The sequence below is a fragment of the Lagopus muta genome, chromosome 6 (genome assembly GCF_023343835.1).
Source record: "Lagopus muta isolate bLagMut1 chromosome 6, bLagMut1 primary, whole genome shotgun sequence".
In the NCBI taxonomy this organism is placed as follows: Eukaryota; Metazoa; Chordata; class Aves; order Galliformes; family Phasianidae; genus Lagopus; species Lagopus muta.
This window is the reverse complement of record NC_064438.1, coordinates 17,122,270-17,136,392: the sequence shown is the minus strand read 5'-3', so window position 1 is coordinate 17,136,392 and position 14,123 is coordinate 17,122,270. Positions and strand designations below refer to the sequence as shown.

The 14,123-nt window shown below is 38.5% G+C and overlaps 1 protein-coding gene across 4 annotated transcripts in view; it reads right to left on the bottom strand.

Annotated features, from left to right (window-relative positions):
• SMIM38 (small integral membrane protein 38) overlaps nucleotides 1–14,123 on the bottom strand; it is a 369,920-nt gene that overhangs the window by 216,957 nt on the left and 138,840 nt on the right. The gene's annotated exons all lie outside the window — the stretch shown is intronic.

The window sequence follows — 14,123 nt, the reverse complement described above, 5'->3', positions numbered from 1 at the left end:
CATTCAAAGATGTTGAGATACCTTCCCAAGCAAAAAGGAGTTCCTTGCAATAAACAGTCTGCAGCAAACAAGTGCGTTGGGCAGAAAGAGAACTACATTTAGCTGAGACAAAACAAATGTGTCCTGTGAAAGAGGAAGAAAAGTGGAGGGGGGCAACGGAGAGGGCAGCAGACAACTCTGACTTGCTTGCTCTTTCCAGGCTTTGTATTTATTTCTGTCATGGATCTGAAAAGGCAGGCAGCAGACTTTGTAGAAGCGCCTTATGAAATGGGGTAAATAATGGACCCCAGATGCCCTTGTTTCCTTCATTATTCAGCCTAGGCCTTCAAAGCTGTTTTGCAGTGTGAGGTATCAGAGGGAGGTAGAGTGTTCTGTTAACAAGATTTCAATGAGCTTTGGAAGTAGGTCCAGGGAAGCCGCTGGAAACGCTTCAGACATACAGTACTTTTGTGCTTTTCTGACCTGTATGGAGTGAGAAAACATGGGACAGAGGGCACCTTGACTTTTTTTTTTTTTTAAGAAAACACTATCTAAACAATAAATAAACAACATTTTGTATGCATGTGATCTCATTAATCTAACATTCCCAAATCACCTAAAATACACTAAGTTGCATTAAGACAAACAATACCACGTCAAACCAAAACACAGTTTAGGAAATGTATTAAAAGAGCACAGTGGCCAGATGGAGATATAAAACCAGGCATTCAGTCTCCTACTTTCCCTACTGCTTCCCCTGCTATGAGGCAACACTGCCTGCCCACTTAGCAACAAACTATCTCAAATGTGGACAAAATACATTTCCCTTTTGCTTTGAGACCCACCCTAGAAATTTCTCACTGCATAGTTCTAAGATTCCTCATGACTCATCATGAAGCAGGAGTGACCTGAACCCAGCTGACATGGCCACAGATTGCTTTTTGGATAGGTTTGGGTTTGCCAGGCAGTTCAGAGCCAGCCTCTGTGGATCACACCCATTGCTCAGAGCTACATATCTGTTCCTCTGCTTTTTCACTTAACCTTCCTCAGTAATATTAACATTTAAAAGCTGAACTGAGTCTCAGAAAGCTGCCTTGAAAAAGAAATTCCTGGCTATTTCAAGTTGCCATTCTTCTTTTAGCATTTGCTCTCCTCATTGTTGACATCAGCCGCTCTATATTTGCTCTAACAACATTACATCCTGTATGTAGAGATGGCTCTGCACACTCAGATGTTTCCGAGTCATTTCGGGTATAAGGATGTATTGTGCACTGCATCCTTTTTGTTACTGTGTCCTACACGTTCACAAGCATGCAATCTTATCTCAAAAAAACACAATGGCACCACCTAAAGGACATATTATGTATGAAGGAAGACTTAGATGCATTTACAGCAACCCACTGTAGTCTACCAGGTGCACGCATGTACACACGTGCTTTTGACAACACTGAGCCCCACAGTGGCAATTTCCATTTTCTCAGGAATCGGTGCAGCACAAGGCTTATTCATCATTATAAAATTATGCATACAGAAAGACATCCAGATTTTTATAGCTCGTGCAATAAGACTGTAACAGAAAAGACAACTGTTAAAGCAGATGCCCTTCTCTCTGCACTCAAAACAAACGCAAGAGGCATGCCTAATATAACAATTTGAGTGGTCTTAAGGAAGATTAAATATAGGAAGCAACACCCCTTCCAATGGGATGGCAAAGTTTAATCCATATAAATATCACGAAAAATAAGTGTTGGAATACAGGAAATACAAGGGGGATCAGAAGGGACAGGAGTCCTTTCCTTCTGTCTTATCTAGGTAATACTGGAGCATATGTACTAGTATAGTTACACTATATGCTATGAAATAGTCTGAAGTTTGCAGAAAAATTGGAAAGTTCTTAAGAACAAGTTTAACTTGCTCATCTTTTTCAGCAGTCATAGCTTTCATAGTTCATTCTTATGGAGTGTGTGTGTGTGTGTGTGAAAGCACTTCATGCTTTCTCAACTGAGGACAGGCACAACAAAGGTTCTTCCTAACAAAGATTTGAGTGTTTGATCTTTTGGAATGTACACTTTTCCACAATAAACACAAACAATTTCACATCTAATACAAGCAAGGTGGTTACAGTTCCAATGTATTTATTCATCTGACTTGCTCTACTTACAACCATAAAGCAGAAAAACAATCCAACCCTTTGGAGCTGTTTATAAATAGACTAGAGATAGAGAATGTTATGCATGGCAACTAATTTTCAGATGCTTAGAGCAGTTGCTGTACAACACTGTTCTATGTTCTGGTTATAAAGGGGAAGACTATGATGCAATCAATTGACCAACAAAAGTCTTAAAACTTATTTTGAGGGTTATTGACTACTTCAAAATGTTGTTACTGATTTCTGGAGACTTTCACTAGACAATCTAAGGTAATTACAATACAAGCGCAAAGTCATTTAATGGCTTCCATTTGGTTAGTAATTGATGACACTGTACAAAGAAAAAAAATCACACCTTGACAGCCAAGGACTGATGGGACATAAAGAGCCAACTGCTTTGTAACCCCAAGTCAGGATGCAGATATATTGATAGAACAGGGTGGGGAACAGCAGGCTGTAATTGCCCGTTCTGTTCATAAATAAGAGACTTTGTTCTCTTAGACAGCAAAATAAGAAGGAAATGTGTTCAAGGCTTGCGTTTTAAGTTTTGCTTTTGAGAAAAAAGAGAAAAATGAAAGAAGAGTTTCTCAAAATATTTAATATGTTGGTCGTGTAAGAAGGATGCACCAATCTCAAACACAGCCATTAGGGGACAGATATTCAGAAAATTCATTGCCCACAAGCTTCATTGACTATGATGACTCGATTTCCTGAAGCACTGAGCCTCCAGCAGAAGTTCTGATTATTTTGGCATTTCCTTTAGGAGCTGAATTGGAAGTTGACAACAACTGCTGACTGCTCGGCTCTTTGAAAAACCTGGCCTGGAGATACTTAGCATACTGATTTCCTTTTACTCAAAGTCTCATATCATTTACAGCGTTAGCTGCTTATGCCTAGCAATAGCTTTCAAGGAGAGCTGGCCACTAGATTTTTCATTTTACAGATGAAGAAACAAAGACAAAAGTACCTGTTCTAACAGTAAGTCTAGAGCAAAAGCCATCACAAACCCAGATTTCCTCAGTCTCCTGTGCTTTCTTAAAAGCTAACAGTAGAAAGGTGAATGTTTAGAAGATGGCAACATTTCAGTGCCCTAAGGAAGACTGAAGGCGCACAGTTGAGAGATATGCAAAAATGAGGAAGAAAGATCTGCTTTTCCTTCCCTGTATAAATTTGAAGACCCATGCTCATTTCCTAGAGAGATTTTGCATTAGGAACTTCTAGCAAGGTAAGTATTCCGACCTTTTCATACGTCACTGTCTGAAGAGGTATTGTAATTGGAAAAAAAAAAAAGCTGAGGAAAACTTTGTGAAGGAGATGGGGGGTGACAAACTTAGAATACAGGTGGGGAGACAAGGGCAGTTGTTGCGCACCACATATCTACTTGGAGAGCATTAAAAGAAAAGTGTCAGATCTTTTAAACCCTCTGGTATTCACTACCACAACACACAAAAAATATCTGCAACATCCCCAATCTCTCCAATCCCAAGCTAATTTACAAAACCTTCTAAAGAGGACCAGAAAACTATTCCATTCAAATAAATTATAGATACAGCAAACAATTTATAAAAAAGATACCTGCCAGCCTGCAGATGGGATGGACGTTTTTTGTGCCAGTGCATTATGCATTTGTTTCTGGCTGAGTGGTTAATAAAGGCCCATCAATTCAAATTGCCTTGTGAGGAATTCAGCTCGACATAGGTTAAGTTCCCCTTACACAACAGCCATTGCCATACTGATAGATTCTTTAACTTTTTCCATAATTGTCAACTTAGCAGCAGATGCAATGCTGAGACCAACAGTTTTATTAAAGCTGGTATCTTGTGAAAATCCATAGGATTTCCTCTAAGTAAAGAGCCCTGGACTTGATGTTATGTCTCAGAGTGTAAGACGTGCAAAGCTGACACTGCAGTGTGGAAAAGCTGAACGGGATTAAAAAAAAATGAACTGTAGTAGTCACTGAGATCAAATGTTCAGAGAAAAGTCTTGAAAATGTTTATTCTACCAGCTTAGAAGGAATTCTAAGCAGTGTTTATTGCAGAGAAGAGATGGAGTGTGCTATGTCTTATTCTTGCTTCCTGTATCCGCCTCTCTTAAAAGTGCTAAGTAGCAAGGCTGCAGGGATTATGGTGCCGAGGGAATTCTTGCCACTTTCCTTCTCTCTCTCTCCATTTAAACATGACAACTGTTGGCAGGCCTCGGTCACATTGTTTGTGTAGCCAGGACAAGAGGGTGGAATTCTGGAACATGTTCCAGCCCACATTCCGGATTTTCCTATAAACTAGCCCCTTATTTTAAACACACGCCTCCATGAATTACCTTTGTGTTGCTATGCCATTTGAAAATCTGTTTCAAACACTCCCTGTAAATTAAAATTGGATTCAGCTTGAATTCCAATCAAGGTATTTCTTCATGGTAAATAATCTACTAAAAAGACACTGTTTGATTGTGTAAGAGAAAAAATGGGGAGGGGGGTTGAGGAGGAGGAGAGTCATTGCTCACAGTCAGTTTAGTGAATATGGAATCTTCCCTTCTAAATTAACAATTTGAATAATTGTATATGTTTATTGCAAATCAATTTATACAGCTGGATTTTACAGTTTATATTGTTGGATAATCAGCCTTCCCTTTTGTGAGTGCAATTCATAATTCATGTGTCTTTTTTGCTCCATCAAATAAGTAGAAGGAAAAAATTTCAGTAGTCATTTGCCAAATAATTGGACATGTTAATTTGCAGCTAAAAAAAAAGTACAAAATGAAGGTCAGGCTGAGACAGCTGAAAATTCAATCCCTGCTTTCTCTTACTCAGCTGATTGTTGCACAAAGATCAACATTGCTCAATCTGGTATGTGTACTTTCAGCTCAATAAGTGCCTTCATTCATCATTCACAACTTGCTTTATTATGAAAGTTGAGCTATATCTTTAACACAAACCACACTTCCTTTGTCCTGAATGAAAGATCTGCCTGGGTACACTAGAGAACAGGCTCATTGTTGATGCAACGTTATCACATGCAGTGATTCCAATATCTTACATCTTAAAGCTCACAACAAAAAACTACCTGTGTAGAACAAACTCCCTATGTACAACAAACTACAAGTGTAGAGTGTATTTAATTAAATTAAGTGATGGAAGCAAAGGAGCTCTTTCTCCACCAGTGACACCAGGTTTAACCACCCCTTTGTCACACTGATGTTTCTGCATCTTCTTTCATGAAGCTGCTGATGCATTTTAGGACCTACACTCCCTACAGGCATAGCCCTCCTGGATACCATCTGCATACCTTATTAGAAATTCATTAACTGGTGTTCATCTAACTTCAGCTTTACGCTTACGTGCCTACCTAATGCTTGTTTGTTAGTTCCTGTGTCACTTTTCCTCGATTTACTGTCCTTTGGACTGCTCTTCCATCCTTAGATACTAGGCTATTACGTTTCAGAAGTTCCCTAGGTCTCTAAAGGAAAAAGAGAGAAACAACAGCAGAACGTGGATGTTACAAGTTACTGGTTCAATTCCCTGTTAATTTATAACTGTTAAAGGTATGGAAAGGCAGCAATACCAGACTGTCAGAAAGTAGAACAGAACAGGAGAATGCAGAGGTTGAGAGAAAAGTAACAAAGTAAACGAGCTGAAAGGCAAAGAAGATCAGCCTACTTATATTTGTCTCCACAAGCACATTTTGTGAGAATGAAGTCTAACCAATGAAGGCAAACTAAGATCAAGAAATACACGTATGGTCCATATGTAGAGCATGGGTTTCATCCACTGAGTTTCACAGGCCACTTCTGACAACTGAGATAAGATATGTCAACACTTGGTTTTTCACTCTTTTAGCACATCAAATACATTTTCTATCTTAGCAAACTCTCCTCTTCATACTCCTCTGCAAACATGGATACATTTTTATGAAGGTTAGGTCCAAGCAGTATTAAACACTGTGAGAAAGAATGGCTATTTATGCTTTGAGGGTCCATTTTCACAATGTTGACAAAGAAACAGGTTCTGTTTCAAGAACTAAATACAAGAGGCAGTGAGGTATCTCCTGCTTTCCAGACCAGTGCTGCTTGGTTACTGTTCACCCAAAGAACCCTCCTGTATAGTACTACAACATGAGTGCTAAGCAGCAGCCTCGGAAAGCACTGAGTAAAGTACTGGCGTATTGTGTATTGAGTAACGCCAGCTCATTCTTCTCACCTCTCCACCTTTTGTCCACCACCAACAAAACATTGATATTTTCAGGGTACATGGAGCCAGTACGACAGAAAAAGGGTATATGGATCCAGGTGAACTCCTGGACTCAGCTGATGTTTAGAAAACTCTCAAGTAAGCTGATGTTGTTAGCTGAGACCGGTTTTGTAGTCACTGGCTGCCCTGACCTACGCAAATCCCATCCATTTCTCCAGAGGAAACTTCTTACACTTCATTGGCTTTGAGTTAGTATCAGCAAGATTGTGAATGGAAGGCAGCCTCATGACACGCACATTAAATCTTCTCCAATCACAGAATGGGGATAAACATTTTCCAAAAATAAAGAACAGGAATATAGTTTCAGCAGAAGTGAAAACACCCTGTGTAAAAGGAAGGAAAGGTAGGAGAAATGGCTATGGAACCCTCTAGCTAACCATAGCAACATAAAGAAGAAAACCAGTAATCAGAGAAGCAAGTTCAATGAATAGAGTAGCTGTTAATTTTCTAGGTTGTTTTTTTTTTTTTTTTTTTTCTTTGCAACTGATAGACAATAAGGCTCTTGAAAAATTTTAACAGTACATACAGGCCTTATATATAATTGAACTTGGATGACATTAAATAAAATTAAAAAAAAAATTCAGACCCTGAATTCTTGTTGTCTTCCACATCAAGACTGTGGGTTTCAGAGAATGTAGGATTTTTCCCTTTCATTCCTCTTCACCAAAACACAAATAACAGAACACAGCCTTTCCCTTTAGAGGATAACTAATTTCTATCTTCTACCATCTTAATATACATCATCAATAAAAATTCAGCATTTTCAGAAACTTACATATTATACCATTTTCACCCAAGACCCTTGGCTTCGGAAATATCACATTTCAGCAGCAGAAGATTGCTATGTAAGTGCAGTAGCAAGAACGTATTTCTAAAAACAAATTTAATCTAACTAGAAAACATACAAAGTAGATCAGAATTAAGAATATTCCTCCCTCAGCACACAAGCATCCTAGTTTTCCTAGTGCAACTAGAATTATAAAGGTGGAGATTCCTATAAACACACATTTATCTATGAGGAATCCGTTTGTGTTTGTTGAGAGGATAGGAATTTGAAGCTACATTCTCTGAGTGTGTATTTGTTTCATCATATGTCTGACATCAATCTATAATTAAACTAATTTCTGTAATCAAATGGCAAGAACTATCATGCTTAAAAGAATAGCAAAAGCTGTGTAAGATTCATAACAGCAGAGTTTATTAAAGATTAATTTCAATCTCGTGGAGAGCCCCCTGTAGTGATGAATTGCCCAAAGGTTATAGGCAAATTTATGTCCTGTTTAAGTCTTGTACCACAGCACATTTACATTCAGTCCTCTATAGTGTTGGTATAAAACAAAACTAGACACCAAAGGAGTTTCCATTTTAGGTTAAAGAGTTGATGTAATGCTCTGAACAACAGCAGAATAACCATCACTGGAAGACTTTAAAAGCAAAGGAGAAAAAACATCTGCCAGAAGTGGCAGAGTGATAACCAATCCTGCCATGGGATTGAGAGATAGAATAGAAGATGAGTTTGAGTTTTTTCCAACCCTATTTTTCTTCAGTTTTAAGGTGTGGAGATGAGAAAAAGAAAAGAAAACAGAAGATGTCTGAAAAACATGAGAAGTAATTGCAAAATTAGGACCAAACAGTTAACTGATTGTAACTCACACATCACACTTGGATTAGTATCAGCAATTTATAATAATACAGAGTAACTGAGATGAGACAAAGACAAAAAACCTAGGAAACCAGAATTCATAAACCTGTTGTGGAATTGAAGGCAAACTTTTGCCATGTATGTTCCATGCATTGTGTTAAAAGCCTGTGCTTAGTTCAGCTTTGTTTTGAAAAGCAGTTTGGGTTTTCTAGAGCATGCTCAGTCTTAGAAAAACAAAAACAAGTTCTGCGTTTTATAGCTGAACTTTCAAACTGGGCATAATCCCAGGCATAAGCATAGACCTATGTTCAAGCTCAAGTTCAACCACAAAAAACACATCTGAAAAGTGAAGCTGTGCTATGCACCAGTCAGCCCCCTTTGCAGCAGCCTGGGCTCCCAAACGTTTCCTTAATCACAGAGAAGGTTTGAAAGTTTTCATTTGAAATTAGATTCTCAAACCTTTTCAGTTCCAGCACAGTTGCTTTCCCGTAGAGCAAGAAGGACAAAGTCTCTTTTCCCTCAGAAAGAGCAAGCACGAGGCACCTCGCTTCTAGAGCTGACTGCTTAGGAATTCTTTTTGGCTTACTTCCCTTTATTAAACAATTTGATCAATTTGATAAAATAGTTGAGCAATCAACTTTTGTTTTCAGGCATGGAAAATTCTTTTCCTTTATCTCCATTTGCAGTTTGAAGGCATCTCAGGGGGTTCCAAATCATGAAATAGTGCTGCATGCAATTCAGATCACACAAGATCATGGTTTTCTACAAGTGAAAAATTTAAGAATAAATCTCACTTACGTTGAGATCACTGCACTCAGCTCCCAACAGAGAGCCAGTTCTGAAAACTGTAGGTTTCTCCTCCTATTATAAGGAGAAGCTTTTTCAATGCTATTTTGAGAAGAGGGATGAAAGAACCAGTCAAAATCTACATTAAGATGACAAACTCAGAAACGCAGTGTAGTGGTGATACCTTAGAGTACAGAGTCTGCTAATACATTTCTCCATCTACTTCACACCATATAAGAATACGTATCAAGGGAATGGTCTTTAAGAATGAGAACAGGAGTTTAGAAGACAAATTCCATTCCTGATTTGGCCATCAGTTCCTTTGGGACAAGTCACTTAATGTTATAAGGTTTTGAAAACTGTTATGCTTGTACTCCCTAAGAATCACAACTGACCTGAAAGCAAAGAGTGAAGAGTAAGCATAAATTATATGATAACAACCAGCTGTAGATTTCACGTGGCTTAATTACAGAAAGTGATCATTTTCTGCAATTGCTTTCTGACCAAGTATATTAAGAAGTTATAGAAAACGTGTGCCACTAAGGAGCATGCAACTATTCACTGAAAAAAATACAACTATACATGCTTATGTAATTGATGCTACAATGATATCAGCTGAAACACAGGTCCGCAAGACTAAGAAGGAGGCTCAGAGGTGAGTGAGCTATTTAAAGGTGTTCTACAGATCAAAATCATGTTTCCCAAAAGGCAACTAGGATAGTCAGGAATAGTAATGACTGCCTACTGAGATGGTGCTTTCAGATGCTTTAGCCTATACTGGAAATGAAGACAAGGATGGTGGCAGGGGCTCCAAATCACCCGAAGTTCACATACTAACAACATCCTGTAATGGCTAAGGACTTGTACAGGTGCTACACTACAAAGTAAAGAACCAGAAAACTGTAGCACAACCATATTCCACATCTAGCTCAATGTTCTTTTCAACCTATTTTTTCCACAATGATTTAGTCTCCCTTCTATAATAATGAAACATAAACAGAAGTAAAACAATTTGCTATCCTTTGCCTTCTTTTATTGCCAACAGTATACCATAAAGCTTTTATTTTGGTTAGTTTTTATTACGATATGAAAGTTTTAGATATTTTCTTTCTTTTTACCTCTACCAGGTAACATTAGTCAGTACAGAGGTCCAGAACAAACCACCCATACTGAACAGAATACTTCTCCTTGCCTTTATTTATTTAGGCAATGGGATTTTGGAAGCGGAACATCTAGGTCGCAGAAGTTTCATAACATGATGAAAGAAGTAAAACTGACAATGTAATCACAAATCCCCCCCCATCTGACTAACGTCCAGAATAAAATAAAATAAAAACAGGTGTGGGAGAAAATAACACATTAGTGGATCTGCTACTGTAGGAATCAAAGGTTAGGACTAAAACTGTCCAGCAAGCACAAGTCGCAACAGCAAACTGGCCAAGTAAAGGTGCTCATAAACCTTTTCTGTTGGCTGTATAGTAGAGATAAGCAGTTATTGGCTAGGTGCTCTGCACAGCTGTAAAGTGTGAGGGACTTGGAAGGCATTGTGACTTAGACACTGAGGGATTGAATGTGACTGCATAGTAGTGAATAACTTGTTTGTCGTTCACGTGAAAAAAATGTGGAAGTAGATCGATGCTTTTCTCCATAATATGTGTTCTCTACTGAGAACAGTAAATCTCCGTCCTACTACAATAGTGTGAGATCATTCATGCCATTAGTTTCAATGAGACTGACTCTATACTGCATGCAGTTTGCTGTTCTCTTTCCTCAATATAACAAAGCCTGAGAGTGCCAGCTGCCTCTTGAGTCTTAAAAAGAAAGAAAGAGAGGGAGACTTTTATTTACCATGATTTTGATTGGTTAATTTCACTCTATTATTTTGCTGCTTCCTCCCATATGAAAAAATGCATTGTCGTTCAAACTAACACACACAAGAAAGGCTGTGCAGCGAGCATGCAAAACATAAATTACCAGCTTGTAATGACACTTTGAACGTGTTGCACAGTAGTGCCATCACCCTCATTTTTTCACTCCAAATATCAGGTTTTTTTTTCCTTTTGTGGTTGGGGCTATAATTGCAATCCTGTCTGCTGAGCTTTACTTGATCTGTACGTGCATTTGGCAATCGGGTTTTATGAGAGCAGTATTATCATTACTGGAGTACGTGGTTGGCACATGAATGAAAGTTACAGTTCCGCCATCAATAGGTAGTACTACGTTATAAAGATAACTGCACAACAGAGGAATTTTCACACCATTTTAATGATCTTCTGGATTCAGTGCTATATAATTTAACACAGCCATGCTGTTGGCACTCCTTTGGAAAAAAAGCTGCTTCGGGACACTTGCCATGGACCCTCTTTTCCCTTCCCTTCGTTGCCATACTTGGAGTTACTTTATTAATAAATCAGAGCAGAGAGGTGGCAGTAAAATCCAGGAGAAAAGGTTACGGGGCCACACTTGAAGGTACTTCAAAAAGTGCCATCAAAATATAGACCGAGTACATTCAAATCAAAGTCATGCAAATTCAGAAAGCACATTTAAGTGCGTCAGTCCACATACCTGTTGATTTTCAGATGCTTTCAAAACATGTTTTTTGAAGCTCTGCTCAGTAATGTGCTCTGAAAGTTGTCTGTTGCCTGATTACTTGCACTTGCATTTAGTTTTAAGTCAGCAGGAAATGAGACTACGTACAAAAAGCCCAGAAAGTTTTACTGTGAGAAAATAGCATCTCCCACATCCACACCAGGGCTTGCTGGTGAAACGTGGACAAGGCAAAATCTCTCAATACCACCAACTACTCAGCTGGAAAATAAACTGAAGTATAAACAACTATCTAAGATGCAGGGAGGAAGTGGTTAATATGCAGAAAACACACCGTTCATACCATGCATGCTATTTATGCTGTATCTGATCTCTCGCAAGGACTTCAGCAGCACTGAGGAATGAACATGTGGACATGGTGATAGTCTGATTACTCAAAGTGCTCGAGAGTGAGTGACAGCAATCCATCTACTCAATCATCAACAAAACAAAGCCAGCAGTATGCAAGACCTCACTAATATATAGGCTTATTAGGAATCTGGTTCCAGAGGTTGTTACATGCAACATTACAGTGCTGTGTATATGCATATTAGTAACAGCAAACAGTTTAGCAGCTTGGCACATGTGTTAGTTTTGAAAGTGTGTATATTTTTCCAGTAAATGGTCATGGCAGCTTTCTCAAAATTGATATAGCCTTCTGAGTATGAAAAAAATGAAAAATCAGCCATTAAAAAACAAAATTTAGATACATATTTGCGTAGTATACTGGAACAGCATCTCTTGGGTAAATAACTCATGTTTTTTGACATTAGTATGCATTCCAAAGTATGTATTTACCTGATGGACCATAACAGCCCTGAAGGAGCCATTCTAGCCTACTGGGTAATATCTGATGGATTTTTTTTTTCCCCCAACAATCAGCATGCATGCCATAAAAATCCTAAATCACAAATAGCATACTTAAAAAAAAAAAAAAAAAAAAAAGACTATCCAAAACACACAATGACTCAGACCACAATGCAAAGGCAAGCTAAATCATTTAGGGTTTGTAAAATAAAAGCAGGAACAGATAGATATTTCAAACCCATTTCACTGTAACATGAGCTGGCATTTTGAAAAAATGAGCTGAATTCTCTACTGGTGCCAGAAACTCAGCTACCAAAAATATTTCTCAGGGTTTTGCAATAACCTCACGGTAAGTACTCCCTCAATCCATTGGAAAGAGTGGAACTCAGAAATAGTTTCAGAACATTTCAGTGAGGTCGCAGGTTTCTACATAGTGCCGGTCTTGTGCCAAACAGCCCGACAACTGTCATGTTCCCTGTACCATGCTGAGGAGGTAAGGTGCCCGAGGTGATTTCACCTTGATGCAAAGTAACAGTGCAAAACTTGCCACGTTTCCAAACCCTCTCATGCAAGGCTAAATTTCACCTCTGTCAAGGAACTTAATGAGGCAGGAAAGGAAGAAGCCCTTGAAAAACACCCATGCTTTCCTCTCTGTGGGAGTACAAAGGGAAGGGGACAACCGTTATCATTTTTCAGTGTTTATATTTACTATGGAGAGAATTCCTGGCTGAAAAAATGCCTTAGAAGGGTGTAACCTTTTCCTTTACTAACTGACTTCTATGCTTGGTTTTATAATTTTTTGTACAGTTGACTAACAAAATGGTCTAGCAAATAGGATCAGTGGGCTCTATTCTTTTTAATGGCAAAATAAAATTACTTAAGGTTATTTTTGCTGTTAAGGATTTGGAAGAAAGCCCCATGGGATGCACACAGTCTTCTAACATTCAGGCAACTTTTTATATCATATGTCTCCATGAATTTCAGTTAAGCAAACCATAACCTAACAGACATAAGCACCTCAAACGGTAAGATTTTGTGCATATTTGCATACAATGTACTATTACGTATGAAATTCATTATATCCATACCAATTTATGGTCTATGCTCCATTTCAGTTTCACTTAAATCATGACTGAGAACCCAGAAAAGGCTTTATGCTTTCTTTGATATCTACTTAAGGTGGGAACTTTATCCAAGGAATACAAATGTACCACAGGTTCAAACTTTTTACTGTGTCCCTAGTGTCCAGAAAGCTGAATGGGATTTGTTATTCATATTACAAACAATTAGTGAACAGAAACGATTTTAACAGCAACAGATTTTCTAATTTTTCTCCTTAGGTAATGAGGACACTTTACTACTGCATTACTAAAACCCCACTATGGCCGGGCAACACTTCCAGCTACATTCAACTGCAGACAATCAGTCAGCAGACATGCCTCATGGCATATCTGTGTGATTCTCCTCCCCAGGCTTCCCAGGCCTGAAATGCAGAGAAGCATTGGACACTCAGCCTGAAAATCCAGCCAACAATTTCTGTGCTTCCATTAATTCTACAGAGCATATCTTCGTACAGGTTTACAGGCCTAGAAGTCAGAAACTTGCATAGAAATGCTGTTTGCTAACAGTCGTCTTCTGGAATTTCAATACCATTTTCATTTTTACCATCATATAATAACTTCAAACAGAAGAACCAATGGAGTTTATGAAAGAACTAGTGGATGCCAAAAAACACCAACATTTGGGGGTAAAATGAGAGCAAAAATCTCAAACTCTGACAGAGATCATCACTGATGCATCCTCTCTAACCTGTGGTGTAACTAACAGTGGCTGTGGACGTACCTCCTAGTAAACAAAGTGCATGCAGAGACCTACTCTTATGTTCACTCATAATCCAAAAGACCACTTCAAGAACATACATGGCACTTAGC